This window comes from Chionomys nivalis, chromosome 24 (assembly GCF_950005125.1).
Source record: "Chionomys nivalis chromosome 24, mChiNiv1.1, whole genome shotgun sequence".
NCBI lineage: Eukaryota > Metazoa > Chordata > Mammalia > Rodentia > Cricetidae > Chionomys > Chionomys nivalis.
This window is the reverse complement of record NC_080109.1, coordinates 18609683-18622195: the sequence shown is the minus strand read 5'-3', so window position 1 is coordinate 18622195 and position 12513 is coordinate 18609683. Positions and strand designations below refer to the sequence as shown.

General features: G+C 41.5%; 2 protein-coding genes across 9 annotated transcripts in view; one reads left to right on the top strand and one right to left on the bottom strand.

The window, feature by feature from the left end:
• The window catches only part of P2ry14 (purinergic receptor P2Y14), a 44089-nt gene extending 37610 nt beyond the window's left edge, over positions 1-6479 (bottom strand). The window contains exon 1 of the mRNA XM_057756840.1: positions 6325-6479. The gene's annotated coding sequence lies outside the window, so the exon portion shown is untranslated. The remainder of the gene's footprint in view (positions 1-6324) is intronic.
• The window catches only part of Med12l (mediator complex subunit 12L), a 297109-nt gene that overhangs the window by 144041 nt on the left and 140555 nt on the right, over positions 1-12513 (top strand). The window lies entirely within an intron of this gene.

Sequence of the window (12513 nt, the reverse complement as noted above, 5' to 3'; positions counted from 1 at the left end):
ACAGGTGATGGTTTCTCAGGATACAAAATACACTGATGGTAAAAGGAAAATCATCATCGGCGTTTATTAAGATTGACTCTTCTGCCTTTCATTAGACACCGCTGACATAGTTAGGAGGAGAGATTTACACTGTGTGGTGGTTTGAATGAGAATGGCTCCCATAGGTGCATGTGTTTGAATGTTTGATCCCTGTTAGTGGAACTGTTCAGGAGGTGTGGCCTTGCTAGAGGAGGTGTGTCACTGAGGGCAGACTTTGAGGTTTGAAAAACCCATGTCATTCAGAGTCTCTGTCTGGTGGTTGTATCTCAGGCCCTGACCTCTTAGCTACTGCTCCAGTACCACACCTGCGTACCTGCTGCAATGCCTGATGGTCCTGCAGTCTAACCCTCTGGAACCATAAACCCCAAATTCAACATTTCCTTTTTATGAGTTGCTTTGGTCTAGTATTTTTTTTTTTTAAAGGAATAGAAAAGTACCTAAGACACTCTATACATCTGCTAAAGAATTTCAAGTATGATAGAAAGACAAGAACTCAATCTAGAAAAGAGCTGAGGAACTTGAAGAAACAATTCTAAACCTTTGTTTGACCAAGGAGCATCTGACAAGAGAGACAACATTCTTAAAGGGAAGTGGGAAAAAAAAAAAAACAAGCTGTGTTTGGGGGACATTAATGACTTAACTGACGTTTTATTCATTTGCTAAGTGTGTAATTCCAAATATTAGCCTATCGTTTCCTACTTCCCTCTTTTGAGATAAAGCACTCACAACTTTTTCCTTGTTCCGATCTCCTGCTATAACATCACAGAGTCAATTTTTTTTTGATTTTGTTATGTATTTTATTCGTTAAGTGCTTTGTTTGGGAAAGTAATTTTTCTGGATTGGGATAGATGCATAGAAAGGGACATCTTTTGCCTTTGGATTTGCAGTAAGTATATGCGTCAGGCTTTTTGTGTTAGTAACTACCATATTTTAGCTTTTAATTTTGTACCAGGCATGTGGTAGATATTACACTGATCCTTCTAAACAGCTATCGTATTCTGCTTTTATAAATGAAAAAAAAAGCAATCAATAAGAAGCAATTTAATTTTATAACTTTGGTTTCTTTGGTTCTTACAGCCATCAGACTGCCACTGAGCTGTTTTACTGAGAAAGAACACGGTGGCATCCGTGTACAGTGATTGCTTTCTTATGTCGCGCCAGTCATAGTGCTGGGATAGTATTATTAACTATTTACTCTGTATGTTATCTTGCTGAGGAAAGTGAGGCACGGAGTCATTAAGTAGCTCAATCAAGGCTGCATCAAACGAAGCGGTCTGGTCAGGATTTAAAACTAGAGAATCTTATTACAGGATGTACATCTTTTACAATTGTTCTGTTCCTTGTTTTTTGTTTTAATGCATAAGGGATGACTTCCTGCCTTAGGAAGCACAGGGCACCATGCCTTTTCCAAGGTGGCTTAGCAGAGAAGGGCTTTAGATAAAACGTGTGAGTCTTGTTGCCAGTTTGTGTAAGGCTTTCCGTATTTCCTTCATTGTCGTCAGTTTGGTGTAAGGCTTTTCTTATTTCCTTCATTGTCTGGGAAACTTAACTGTTAAGAACAGAGTTAGGTCTCTTCAGGGACTGGCAATTTAATCTGAGCCTGAGTTATTTTACTCATGTGACTTCTTAGTTCTTTAAAATCCTGTCTTACTGTTTATTTGAAATAGACTAAGAAGCCAGACAGTACTGGCAGTATGCTACATCTGGACAGAAGGAAATCAGTTGCAGATCTGTAATTAGGCAGTCAAATGCTTTGCCACAGTATCAAAGGATTGAGCAGTAAATGGCATTGTGCATTCAAAGGTAAAATAATGTATTTAAAGGCTAACAAATGGGTCTGTGAATCTGGGAGCTTGCCACCAAGCCTACTCATTTGAGTTCTATCCCTGGACTCATGGTGGATGGAGAGTATTGGCTCCCAAAAGTTGTTCTCTTACCCTCATGTAGTTCATCCATACTTGTGGAGACATACATGCACAGAGTATAAAATATATTTAAAAATATTTGTTCTCCAGAAACTATTCCTTTTAGCCCTGTGCTTTTGGTTAAATTTAATCTATGTTTTTAACCAGTCTGTGTTAGTGGCACCAGCTAAGGGGATAGCTGCTGCGTTCAAACTCATCACAGACAACAGGAGCCCTTGGCTCTAGGTTTTCTTTTCATGTCAGACCTCATCCTTTCCCTTCCCGTTCTCACTTCTGTAAAGGTGGTGCTTGCAGGCAGAAGGACAGTTTCAGGAGTCAGGAGGGGAAGAGGATATTGAACACCAAGGCCCATTTTCTCAATTTTCTTATGGTTATTAGTAAGTGTAGCGCTGTAAGCTCTCACTGGGCTAGGATAGGGAGATAGGACAAGCCAGCAAGTATTCACTGGCTTGTAGTGAGATTAGAATATCCTCAAAATCTCTGTAAAGTTAAAAATATATCCTAAGAAATTATGTGGCCAAAGATCACTGGCCTGACTTTTTAGACAATTAGTATTGGAATAAGAGTAGGGGTTATATTTAAAGTTAGGTTTTAATGTGACCCATTGGAATGGGGTCCAGAGGAAGGTGCTTCATGTCAGGGTATGGCCAGCTTCTAGAGTGTGGCTGTCATGTGGTACGGAGTCAGTGTTTCCAGAGTGGACTGCAGTTCAGTCCTTCAGCAGCCTTAGACTAAGAGGAGGACTTTGTCTGTGTTTTACAGCAGAATGGAAATGTTCCTTCTATGAAGCCTTGGTGAGCTCACCTTGGGAAAATCTCACAACCAACCTTTCCAACCAGGTATCTCTCCTATTAAAAAAGAGAAATTGGGCATATTTCCAGACTGTGTGGTTTTAACTCACAATAGAGTTCAGTGGCCGTGTGTGATATATTAGAAGTTTATTTTATGATCCTGGAAAGCCAAGCATTCAGTTCCTTGCCAGGATGACCACACCAACACATATAGCTTTTTCTGGGCACGTATGTCTCATAGCTGGTCCTTTTCTCTTCTCTTTGGTATCTTAATGTCAACAGTAGATGTTCTATAATTGAATAGAAACCACAAACCTCCTCTTATCTGGAGGATGAACAGTCAGAACATAACATGTAAGACATTTGATGCTTTTCACAAAGAGCAGATGGCTAACTTCCATGGGGAATGAAAGGCTAGCAATTTAATTTAGGCTGAGTAAAGTCAGAAGTTTTCAAAGGAAACAGAAATTGATTAGATACCAAAGCAACGTCTTAAACATTAAAAGTGCAGGTGGATTGAGAACCCTCGTGGGCATATTCTCTTGGTTTTCCTGTGAATTATTATAGCCCAGGGTTTACTAGAAGGATAAGTAATTTACCTCATAGTGGTATCATTTTTTAGGATGCTATCTCAGACAAAAGGAGGAGTCAGATTTAATAAAGGGAATTTTAAAGACCTAGTTGGGGAAATTATGTGTTGCAGGGGTAGGGATTTCTGTTTTATATGTTGCCTGTATGTTGCTCAGGATGCTGAGAATTTAAACTAGATTTTACATGCTTTATTCATATGTGCTTTTTTTGTGAAGGTAGTATACCTGTGATGTGGCTGGTTCTCTTAAACTGATGTGTCAAGACTCTCCTGAGGAAGCACTTCCTTTTTACATTCATAGGGACCGTGGATGCAGCAGCAGACTTACAACTGATTTGCAGTCCCAGACGCTACTTTGTCTGGACTAAAGCACTCAGTTTGTCTGTGAGGTGACCAGGCCACTATGAAATAGAGAGCACTATTTATAATTGTATCCAAGTAACAGGTATGCCTGTTATTTGTATGATCATTCTCTGTGGTGTGGAGGTCAGATTTGCGCTTCAGAATCACCAGAAGGACTTGTTCAAACATAGGCTGCTGAGCTCTGACCCTCGAGTTTCTGATTCAGTGGGTTGAAGGTCAAGTATTTGCACATAGATAGGACTCATGGGCCCTTCCTTGGAGAACTCTGTCTAAACAGACTTGGCACTATTGGACTCTTAACTTTCGGTTGATGTAATCTTTATTTCTTTCTGTTTCCTCTCCTCCACTAGATGGTGTTTTTAAAACACAGATAGATGCCCATGACGGAATGTTGATGGTAGTGTCATAGATCACTGGTGTTGTAGAGTTGGCTCATGCTGAGAGATCAAGATAACTCATTCGCTTCTGTCTTGAGGGAAACACAGGAGCCTGTGCAGTGAACATGTCCCCTCAGTTCTCAGAACTTCAGGCTTAGAAAAGCCTCAACAATTCAGTCTATTTTAAAAACATTTACTGCAGGGAACATGGTTTCTCAACCATTGCTGCTCCTGTGTTGAGCAGGTGACTTCAGGAGCATCTTGAGTCTGTAAGAAGTGTCTTGACCATTGTTCCTTTCCTTCTTGACTCACTAGCTTGTGCTAAAGACTAGTGCAGTCCTCAGTCACATCATAGCTGGAGAGGTGCTGGGGTGTCTCCTCCTTGAGTATCTATTTAGTAATTAGGTACCATTGAATGAGAACCTTAGGCAGCTTGTTACGAATGTCATATCACTGGGGAATAAGCGGACCTCAGATCACCAGTTTCAGCATCAACAGGAAACTCCTTGTACTTGAATATTAAAGCAAGAAATGATTGAAAATCCTGCAGAGGTAGATGCAGGGTTAGGTGTTGCAGTTCAGTACTAGGTGAGTCAGTTGTGGGCTCAAGTTTGAAAGACCTTCTCCCTGTTGCTCTGTCTTAACTGTTTTAGTCTTCAGTATTGGAACTGCTGGATTATGTTTTCTGACGCTCTGTTGTGTAGTTATATTTTTTCTGATGATGCTATTTTTTTGTGAAAACATTAAAAGCAACATTGTTGTCCCTCATTTACTGTGTATTTTCTTCATACATGATGTTGTTAATGACTTCACAGATATTATCTGAACTGATGCTTTATGACTCAGAAAATAGGAACGGGGTTTAGAGAGCTTGGTGGATCGGATACTTAGGAAGGTTACTTAGTACCCTGTTACCTAGTGTAACTTTGAACTGTCTCATGTGCTTTGTCCTCTATGACACTGGCTTTGAGAGACATTTCTCCTTACCGCTCTATCCTCCTGGCTGTGATATTTTCTATTAACATTGTCAGTGATAATTTAATGAAAAAAAAAATAGTACTAAAGTACCCGACTAAAGGGATTGGCGAGGACGTGCTGGTCAGTGAGTGGTTATCAGGAAGAACAGGAAGCAAGTAAAACCATCACCAGACGGGGCTGATAGGAGTCCTTGGGCTGCAGGAAACAGCAGACATGGTAGCCTCTTAGTGTGCAGGGGGATTTTGGCTCCTGGTGAGATCACCTCTTGTTGCCTTCCATCTAGGTACTTGTTATTTCCTGCTTCCTCTCTGAAGGGCTGCTGCTGCATGCCAGTAAATGGTAGTGTATTACCCACACTGCCAGCTTCCCCTAATTGGGGCTTTGTGCTTTGAGTACCTTGGTATCCCGTTACTTTTTCCTCAGGTTTAACAGGCATGACAGTATATATTTCATAGATATCTGCGAGTGTGTGATCGTATGTGTGTGCTTGTATGCATTTACAAATTTTATTAAAGTATAAGATTTTATATGCTTGTAGAAGTTAAAATGTTACCTCAATATATTTAGTGAATACGTTGTTTTCTTATTTTTACATTAACATTTAGATCATTTGGTACTAAAATAATTTAACATTGGTCAAGTATTTTCAGTAGTTTAGCTGATTAGTTATATAGTATAAGTTAGTATCTGCAAATGAATGCAAAGTTTTGCTATGTATAGGATAATTATTTTGTTTTGGCTTTTATGCCTCTTGAAGATCAAATGCAGATTTTACTAGGTGTTATTAGAGTTAAATTGCTGTATAAGGGCCAAGCTAAATGCTTGGTAAGTATAGTGTATGTTCAGGGAGACACAATTTATTATATGCATATGCATCCAGTTGCAGAAAAGGAGAAACTTTTTTTCAAAATGAAAGTTTTGAAAGAGGGAATATGACCGTGGATTTACTTTTGAGAAGCCGTCTCAGTACCTTTTACATGATTTTGAAATGCCCCGGGTAGACACTGTTGAAACAGTTTCTTTTGAATCACTGCAGACATGTCAAGCACAATTAGGAAACCCAAATCACCACCAGTTATAATGCTTAAGGTTTGGATCCCCAGGTTATTACTGACAAATATTTAACATTCCAGTCAATTACAACATCCCAAACACAACCTGTCTTTACTAGTAAGACGTCAATGAAGATTGCCCAGTGTCGCCCCACTCAAGACCAACCCTTCCGTTCGTGCTCCCGATTATTTCATGAAGAATTTCCTTACCTGCTTCTGGCTCCTGCGCTTAAGGTCAGACCACAGGCATTTTGGTATATGTCTCAATGTAGGTTCCAGATGACATTCAAGCAGAGTTCTTCCTTGTCTTCAAGAAAAGAAGAAAACCAGGAACTTGGCAGAAGCCACGAGCTCATGGGCCGGTCTGTCACCAAATCAGGGCAGTTAGAACTCAGCGCAAGCTAGAAAGTGGAAGCCAGGAAAAGGCAGAGATGTGTGGGGGTGTGGGTGGGGGGGGGGTGTGGGGTGTAGGTGTCAGGCTGGCCTCTGCTGCTTCCCTTGCATGAGTAACACGAATAGCAGCCTGGACGAATCTCCCTGCCCTCCCCTTTGCCACATTTGTCTTGTTACCTTTTCCTGTGCTTTCTTATCAGAAGGTGAATAGACACACAGGCAGTAACCCACAGAGACTTTCCTTTTTAAACATCACCATTGACAGTTCAACAGCAGTAAGAGACGAAGAGCAAGGCTTGGCTCTTGCTGACACACTCCCTAGGAGACTGCAGAGTACAGCAGGGTCAACGTGGGGTGGCACTGGAGCTCCCTAGAAATTTAGAGTTAGCATTGGCGTAATTATTTGATCCCTCTGGTCATGTCTGTTACATAAGGGCTGTTGCTGGTCATTTTCTTCCACATATTTTTCCCATATTTCACCATTACTGACAAGTAGCTCATGAATAGGACTACAGGTGAACTCATCACATACTAATAGTTTGATAAGTCTATGCTGCTTATGCTACTGTTTATATGTTTAGTTCATTCCGACTTCTGTAGGAATAGCTTTGAAAAGTCTGCATCCTTCCCACTGGACAGAGGACAGCATCCTCTTTTGTCCTCAACTCCCTTGGTGTTATAACAGCATCCACCACTGCTCAAGTTCTCTGGAGATTCACAGTCATGGGAAGTCATTTATATAAAGCAGTGTATTTGCATATAACTGATATTAATCCTATATAAATACCTTAAATCATCTTGATATTTATTACAAAACTTAATTATAATTGTCATATAAATAACAGCATATTATTTAGGAAATAACGACAGCAAAAAGTCTATACATGTTTGTTATAGATACAGTTACTTTTCTCAGTAGTTTTGATCTGTTGATTAAATTTGAATGTCAAACAGACAGATGTGGATGAAGGGCCCCATGTGTGCAGAAGCTGACTACAAAAATCTCAGCAGACTATGAGAATGACTTAAAGGTACCATTGTTTCCAAAAGCTCTTTAGGAGGCTCTTACATTTCCTTACCTTTTTCGTGGACTCCCCTCTTTTTCCCTCCTCGCTGAGCAAAGGTGGGTCCACAAAGGGAGCCTAAGAAAGAGATCCAGACAGTGAGAGGGGCTTCGGGAGAAGAATAACCAAAGGCCCCCTGCATTTCAGATGCTTTCATGAAGGTTCCGTTATCTAATTGAGGTCTAATAGCTTAAGTCTGCAGTTTATCTTGTCTTAAAAGCTTAAGCTGTGTGTTTGCAGTCGCACTGATTGTACACCAAGTACCGCTCTGGATTCTCCGTGTCCTTACTAAGCAGTAGGCAGTGTTCTGGACATTGAGGATGGGACAGCAATTGGCACACACATATTTTTCCCCCGTGGGAGGTACAGATATTTGTGTTTCATATGCAAACCTAATCACTCCCCATCTTCTGGCATAGGCTTTTGAAACCAGAGCTTGTTGAGGGAAGCTCCCTACTTGGCTCTGGCAGAGACCCATTCCTTCTTCAGACCACCCCACAACCCAAATAGTTCTTACTGCTGCTTTGACTAAAGACTGAGAATACCCACAAATAGAGAGAGCTCTTTTTATACTCAGCTGCAGTACAGTCTCTTGGGTAAATAGACTTAGGGATGCAAAGATGAACGCAGGAGTTTCTAGAAGCCAGTTACTAGCAGGAGTCTCCCATATGTAAACATTCTCTGGTTAAGCGGATGATTGACACGTTCTTCATCCCCACTAAAGAGTGCTGGTGGGGAGGGCATTGTGTTTTCCTTGAGTTGGAGCTATTTGCTTCTACATCTCACTGTTGGAATTGTGAAGTGTAAGGATTAGACCTGCAGGTGACAGAAACGAAGGCAGAGCTTAGGAGGAAGGAATGGAGAGTTGACATTTCACGTGGAGTCAGTGGCCACAGACAGCGTTCCAGCTTCCTCCTTTGTCTCCTCTTTCTTTGAGCCAGCATAACTGAGAACACCGAGTCCTTTCCCTGTGTGCTATATAAGCTTGTAGTGTTTTCCTAACAACGCTCCAGACAGCTCCAAGTATGATGCAGGCTTCACTGCTGTTGCCTCCCTCACCCGGGTTTCACGGCTCCTAGAATTGATATTTGAACTCTGTCAGAATAGCTCCCGGTGTCTCTGTTCTGATCTTACCCTTTTACATCTCTGACTTCACTTTTCTTCTTCTTCTTCTTCTTTTTTTATTGAAAAAAAAATTTTCTGCCTCCTCCCCGCCTCCCATTTCCCTCCCCCTCCTCCCACCCCTCTCCCCCTCCCCCCACTCCTCTTCTCCTCCCTCTCCAGTCCCAGGAGCCAAATGGGTTCCCTGCCCTATGGAAAGTCCAAGGTCCTCCCCCCTCCATCCAGGTCTAGGAAGGTGAACATCCAAACTGTCTAGGCTCCCACAAAGCCAGAACATGAAGTAGGATCAAAACCCCGTGCCATTGTCCTTGGCCTCTCGTCAGCTCTCATTGTCCGCCATGTTCAGAGAGTCCGGTTTTATCCCATGCTTTTTCAGTCACAGTCCAGCTGGCCTTGGTGAGCTCCCAATAGATCGGCCCCACTGTCTCAGTGGGTGGGTGCACCCCTCGTGGTCCTGACTTCCTTGTTCATGTTCTCCCTCCTTCTGCTCCTCATTAGGACCTTGGGAGATCAGTCCGGTGCTCCAGTGTGGGTCTCTGTCTCTATCTCCATCCATCGCTTGATGAAGGTTCTATGGTGATATGCAAGATATTCATCAGTATGGCTATAGGATAGGTTCATTTCAGGTTCCCTATCCTCAGGTGCCCAAGGAACTAACTGGGGACATTGCCCTGGGCATCTGGTAGCCACTCCAAGTTCAAGTCTCTTGCCAACCCTTAGGTGGCTCCCTTAACTAAGATATGAGTTTCCCTGCTCCCCTATCCAACCTTCCTATATCCCCAATCATCCCGTTTCCCCAAGTTCCCTTCATCCTCTCCTTCACACTTTTCTCTCTCCATCTCCCCTTACCCCCATCCCACCCCACCCCCAATATTCCATTTTTTTTTGCCCGGCAATCTTGTCTATTTCACTTTTATCTCAAGAATTAAATACAAAACACAAATAATGATGTGGAGTAGGCTGATGAAGTTAGACGCTTTTCAAAGGGAAGAAATACAAAGAGCTGATAAATTGTTGAAGGAATAATCAATATTCATAGCCTTCAAGGAAATGCAGTCAGAATGAATGCCTTAGAGAAGACGGAGGGTGGGTGTTAGCGGGGGGTGGGGGGTGGGGAAAGGAGCCTTGGTTCACTGCTGGTGGGAGTGTCAACTGTGGAAGTCGGTGGGGAGATTCTTCAGAAACTAAAATAGGCTACAGGATTTTGGCCCATTTATATTGTCATTTGTTATGTGACTTTTCCTGGGAAGACATTAAATATTTATTCACCCCAGATAAGCACTAATGGCAGTCCAAGGGGATGAGTCACCCTGAGTCTGGCTAAGTGGACGATGAGTTTATTGGGGTTACTCAAAGGACTAAGGGCCAAGGGTTACTGAGATGAGCATGAGTGACACACAGGCCACTGTATCCAAGCAAAGTCACCCAGCATGGAAACTGTGTTCCTGCAGCTCTGAAATAACGAAAGCAGCTGCAGCCCAGCAGGTTGGGGGTCTCTCTCCCCAGGTACCGTGAACTGCTTATACAACCCTGGGGAGGCTTGAGAATTTTAAAAGTCTTAAGAGTTTCTGGAGACTGGTAAAGCTTTTTTAAATCATAAAATATGCTTAATTAATATGAACATAGACAGAATGAGTCAAAGGGGAAGAAAGAAGAGATGGAGCCAATAGGAAACAATTGTAAAGATGGTTAATTTGAACATGACTGTATTAATAATCATTAATTATAAATGGCTTAAACACCAGTCAGAAGTTAGATTTTCAATATAGATTTATAAATATTTGAGAGTATCAACTTCATTCTCTCTCAAGGAATACATTTTTACATTTGCAGATGGGTTAAAAGTGAAATGATCATTATGGGACGTTAGAAAATATTTTTAACTTAATGAAAGGCAAATATTTGAAACAAGTAAACATTGTATTTATATGTAGTGGTTAGAACAAAGCAGGAACCCAAAGGGAGTTAATGACACTACATACAGATAAAGAAAAAAGGAAATGCCTAACACTAATGTATGTATTCATCATGAGTAGAAAAAACACTCTAGACTGGGTAAAAATAAGAGCAGGTAAATGTTAGAGATCAAGAAAATTGCACATAGGACCAAAGTTGGCTCTGCGATCAAAATAGAGCCAAACCCGGTTCCTGGAAGCCAATATCAAAGTCAATAAACAACACAGTAGATGTATTCAGAAGGGCAGGGAGCAAGGGAGTGGAAGGGAAGGAATCAGAAGGAAGGAGAGAAGCACGGAAATGGAGGATAGCGCTATCAAAACTGGTAGGTGGAACAGGCTTAAGGTAACTGATACAGAAAGACTCAGCCACTGCAGTTAGCATGATTCCCTAGGCAGCAGGCCTTGAACTGTATGAGAGTGGAGAAGAGGAACTGTTCATTTCTCTGTTTTTGACTGTGGATGTGATATGACCAGCTGTCTCAAGCTCAGAGCTGACTTCCTCTCACTGATAGACTGCAGCCTGGAATTATAAGCCAAACAATCCCCCCATTGCCTTTTGATGGGTCTTTAATCACAGTGACAGAAATGAAGCTAGAATTCAAAGATATGTGAAAAAACACACGGACCCTATGAACGAGACTTGGATTCTATAAATTATTATTCTGATTACTCTTTTGATTTTTTTTTCTGTCCAAAATAAAACACAAGTTTGGAAAAGCATATAGAATAGGTGTCAAGCTCAGTGAATTATTCTAAGACAGTCTTAAGCCACCAGTTAGTTCATAATATAAGTTTGCCAGACAATTTACATGTCTCTGAATTATACCCAACTCACCGACAGACAGATGCCTCTCTGGTCCTTTGTGTTCAGGTGATAGCCCTGGGAGATGTGCTCTTTTCTGAAGGGAAACAGAGGAGGAGTGGATCTAGGCATGTGGGGGGGCGGGTACGGGGGGAAGTGGAGAGAGGGGAAACTGATCAGGATGTAATAAATGAGAGAAGAATAAAAAATAAAATAACAGAAAAAACCCTCCTCTTCTTCACTTATGAAGCTGGAATTTGAGGGTTTTTTTTTCTTTTTTTGAGATTACAATATAGCTACATAATTTTCCCTTCCTTTTTCTCCCTCTAAATCAGTGTGTCCCAACCTTCTTAATGTTGCAACCCTTAATTACATGTTGTGTTGACCCTACCCATAAAATTATTTCATTACTGTAGTTTCCTTCTATTGTAATGTAAATATCTGATATGCAGGATATCTGATGTACAATTCCAATAAAAGGTTCATTTGAGCCCCAAAGAGTTAGTGTCCCATAGATTGAGAACCTCTGTCCTAAAACCCTCCCATATTCTCCTCCTTGCTCTCTTTCAAATTCACATTCTCTTTTTTCACTTTCTTATTTTCACATGCATGGATGTGTTTACATATATATTTCTAAATACAATCTCTATAGTAATCTTACTCATATGTATGTTTCCAGGGCTGGCCATTTGGTAGTGGGTAATCAGTTGGTGTATTCAGAACTAGCATCAGAGGAAACACATCCCCAGATCCCCAGGTAGTCGCCTTATTTTCCCAGGGCACACGTATAAGGTGAAGTCCAAGTGCATAGTGCCTTCTTGTGTGCATGCTCCTGTTTAACTGTCTTTGACACAATGTGTCTCCTGTGCATAGTGCCTTCTTGTGTGCATGCTCCTGTTTAACTGTCTTTGACACAATGTGTCTCCTGTGCATAGTGCCTTCTTGTGTGCATGCTCCTGTTTAACTGTCTTTGACACAATGTGTCTCCTGTGCATAGTGCCTTCTTGTGTGCATGCTCCTGTTTAACTCTCTTTGACACAATGTGTCTCCTGCTAGATTG